This window comes from Myotis myotis, unplaced genomic scaffold, assembly GCF_014108235.1.
Source record: "Myotis myotis isolate mMyoMyo1 unplaced genomic scaffold, mMyoMyo1.p scaffold_m19_p_4, whole genome shotgun sequence".
Classification (NCBI taxonomy): Eukaryota; Metazoa; Chordata; class Mammalia; order Chiroptera; family Vespertilionidae; genus Myotis; species Myotis myotis.
Genome location: NW_023416346.1, coordinates 104104344 through 104108666, shown reverse-complemented (window position 1 = coordinate 104108666; position 4323 = coordinate 104104344). Strand labels below are relative to the sequence as shown.

At 36.2% G+C, this 4323-nt stretch overlaps 1 pseudogene; it reads left to right on the top strand.

Annotated features, from left to right (window-relative positions):
* Nucleotides 1-1861: 1861 nt before the first annotated feature.
* On the top strand, nucleotides 1862-3736 carry LOC118654480 (annotated as a pseudogene).
* Nucleotides 3737-4323: the final 587 nt, after the last annotated feature.

Here is a 4323-nt window from a genome sequence, read left to right as displayed (position 1 = left end):
ATTCATAAGGCAAATTCTGGGTTGTTTTATAATTTAGTGAAAACCCCCCACAAATGATCTAAAAAGCACAAAAAAACCATTTTGTGGATAAATGGACTTAGTGACAATTGTCTTAAGTATACATTTTAATTTTACATATGCAGCATTTTGCCTTGGCTAGTCTACTAACAAAGTGCTTATCTTTCTTTGTTAATTTTCTTCCAAGGAAAAATTGACCTGTTATTTTAAATTTAAGTGTGTGTGATAAAATAGAATTATCAAATAGCTTTAGTAGCTGAATATGCTAGAAAAGGAAGATTAGGCTGTGAGGGGTTATCAATTAATTGCATAGCAAAGACAGAATGGCCACTTTATTAAAACTCCTGTGGAGTATATATAAAATCATAACTGTGATCCTAAATTAAAATCATTACAAGTTTAGGAGGTATCATCTTTTAGAGGACAATTGAAGGTCTTCCAAGCTTCCTTCCTTCCAGATGGGGGTGTAACACAGGTAAGCCTATCAGTAGTCAAGAAAATGCAGTTTCCCAGTTTTAGATTTTCAGTACATAAAAGGTGTTTTGTACTGAAAGAACCGACATACAAATGTGATATAGTCACACCAGTATAAAAGGGCACCTAAAGAATGTTAATTTTTTTTCTCAAAACAGTTAATAAATTAACTATTTAAATTCAGGGCTTCAGAGAGAAATATATATATATATATATATATATATATATATATATATATATATATATATCCCAATAGCTGATAAATATGATTTCTCTACTTTCTTTCCCTGAAACTCATGTCTATGATATTGTTAAAAAAAACTGTACATTATTTACCTTTTTAATTAGGCACAAATTCTATTAGAGTGATATTTACAGTTCACTAGCCATCCTATTACAGTTCAACATCTAAAAGAAAAAGCTGAGATTTCATCTGAATCATAAAGGGTGAGCAAGATATCAAAGAAGATATGGATAAGTAAGTCATTAATGGAGCCATTAACTTCACTTTGAGACATGTTATATATGAGGATTGTAGGGAAGGAGTGATTCCCTAACTGGCTATTTAGGCTAACAGAGTATGATAATAACACTAATAACAATAGAAATCTGTGCCAATTGTGGGGAAAGGAGGAAAGTAAATTATTAGACATGCATAATTGAAGTAATAAGATATCTAAGTGGAGATACCTTTTATATAAGTAGAACTGTTTCACTGGAGACTGATGAGAGGGTTAGCAGTCATTTATATGAAAAGGGGGTATTGAAATGATAAGAATAGATACATTTTTCAAAGTTGAAAAGAAATAGAAACTGATGATTTCAATGAGAATGAAAAATAATCCCCTTTGAACTCATTGATGATCTTACTTTTCAACTGAATGTATGCATTCAGACATCACTGGTGGCCTTCTACTTGTGGTGCCATGAAAGCAGTTCAGGAATATGTGTAGTAGTGGAGTGTTTACTTATATTTATATAATGAGCTTCATATCATATTTTTGGAAACCAAAATAAAAATAAATAAAGTACATAGTGTTTGAAAATAGAAATATGCCTCTTTGTTTAATATGACATTACTCCAGGTTACTATTAAGTACTTGAATTCAATATATACTTTTTGATACTGACTAGTGTAAGAAAGGCAAATTAATAAATTGACTAGTTTTATCTATCATGATTTGCATGAAACTTTTAAATGTTCCTGAATCAACATTCAGTTCAGCTTTGCTGACCTTCCAGAGCAATAAAGATTATGTAGATAAAAATTACCTGGGGGCATAATTACTTCCTTAAAAATCAGCAGGAGACACAGAATCCGCATCCATCCGGCCTTCCTGAGCCCCACACAGACCCAGCCCACCTAGCCATGCCTGAGAACGTGGCACCCAGGAACGGGGAGCACAAAAGCGCCTATCAGGACTGGGATAAGAAGACCCAGATCCGCTTCAGCAAAATCTCCATGGCCAAAGCTTTTGCTGATGTTATTAGAACAAGTCTTGGACCAAAAGGAATGGACAAAATGATTCAAGATGGAAAAGGCGATGTGACCATTACAACTGATGGCACCACCATTCTGAAACAAATGCATGTAACATCCAGCAGCCAGAATGCTGGTAGAGTTGTCTAAGGAACAAGATATAGAAGCAGGAGATGGCACTACATCAGTGGTCATCATTGCTGGCTCTCTCTTAGATTCCTGTACTAAGCTTCTTCAGAAAGGGATTCATCCAACTATCATTTTCGAATCATTCCAGAAGGCTTTGGAAAAGGGTATTGAAGGATTGGTTGACATGTCTCAACCTGTGGAACTGAGTGACAGAGAAACTTTGTAAATAGTGCATCCACTTCATTGAACTCAAAGGTTGACTCTCAGTATTCAAGTCTGCTTTCTCCAATGAGTGTAAATGCAATTCTGAAGGTGATTGACTCAGCCACAGCTACTGGTGTAGATCTTAGAGATATTAAAAGAGTTAAGAAACTTGGTGGGACAATCTATGACTGTGAGTTGGTGGAAGGGCTGGTTCTTACTCAGAAGGTTGCAAACTCTGGTATAACCAGAGTCGAAAAGGCTAAAATTGGGCTTATTCAGTTTTGCTTATCTGCTCCCAAAACAGATAGTAGTTTCTGACTATGTCCAGATGGACAGAGTGCTTGGAGAGGAGAGAGCCAATATTCTAAACTTAGTGAAGCAAATTTAAAAACAAACAGGATGTAATGCTCTTCTCATACAAAAGTCTATTTTAAGAGATGCGCTAAGTCAACGGTTCTCAACCTGTGGGTCGCGAGCCCTTTGGGGGTCGAACGACCCTTTCACAGGGGTCGCCTAAATACATCCTGCATATCAGATATTTACATTATGATTCATAACAGTAGCAAAATTACAGGTATGAAGTAGCAATGAAAATAATTTTATGGTTGGGGGTCACCACAACATGAGGAACTGTATTAAAGGGTCGCGGTATTAGGAAGGTTGAGAACCACTGCTCTAAGTGCTCTTGCATTACATTTCCTAAACAAAATGAAGATTATGGTGATTAAGGATAATGAAAGAGAAGATATTGAATTCATTTGTAAGATGATTGGAACCAAGCCAGTTGCTCCTATTGACCAGTTCATAGCTGAGTTAGCTGAGGAGGTCAATTTAAATGGTTCTGGCAAACTGCTCAAGATTACAGGCTGTACAAGCCCTGGAAAAACAATTACAATTGTTGTTTGTGGATCTAACAAATTGGTTATTGAAGAATCTTAGCACTCCATTAATGATGCCCTATTTGTCATTCGCTGTTTAGTGAAGAATAGAGCTCTTATTGAGTTGGCTCTACGGTTAACTGAATATTCACGAACATTGAGTGGTATGGAATCCTACTGTGTTTTGCTTTTGCAGATGGTATGGAAGTAATTCCATCTACACTAGCTGAAAATACTGGCCCGAATCCCATTTCTACAGTAACAGAACTAGGAAACTGGCATGCCCAAGGAGAAAAAACTACAGGCATTAATGTCGAAAAGGGTGCTATTTTCAACATTTTGGAGGAACTGGTTGTTCAGCCCCTGCTGGCTTCAGTTAGTGCACTGACTCTAGTGACTGAAACTGTCCAGAGCATCCTGAAAATTGATGATGTAGTAAACACTCGGTAATCTGGATAACACTGGCTGACTGGCACCATCATGGCCACTAATAGTGCGGCTGGAGTGGAAGATCACTGGTGTTTCTTGTTGTTTGAAATATTGTTTCCCTTATGAATTCCTGGGCCTGGAATTCCAGTTTTCATTTACTTAAAATTGTATTGACACAGTTTAATGAAAATATTAAAGACTTGGTTTCAAAAAAAAAAATCAACAGGAAACTTTATATACCAAAGGTTTATTTGGTACTATATAAGAATCCTAAAGCATACTAGGGATATAAGATGGTGTACGGTGGAACTTTCCTTCTTTATATTTTTCACATTTCAGCATAATAGTAAACTCCAAGATTGTATAAGAAGTTTTAAATGATATTCAGTAGAAATTATATAATTCTGTTAGGTTTTCCTGTGTTCAAAAGTGACACCCTAATCATCATAGATTATTATTTTTTTAAATACATTTTATTGATTTTTTACAGAGAGGAAGGAAGAGGGATAGCTAGAAACATTGATGAGAGAGAAACACCGATCAGCTGCCTCCTGCACACTCCCTATCAGGTATGTGCCCACAACCAAGGTACATGCCCTTGACCGGAATTGAAACTGGGACCCTTCAGTCCGCAGGCCGATTCTCTATCCACTGAGCCAAACCATTTAGGGCTCATCATAGATCATTATCTTACTTTCCATTTACTTTTAT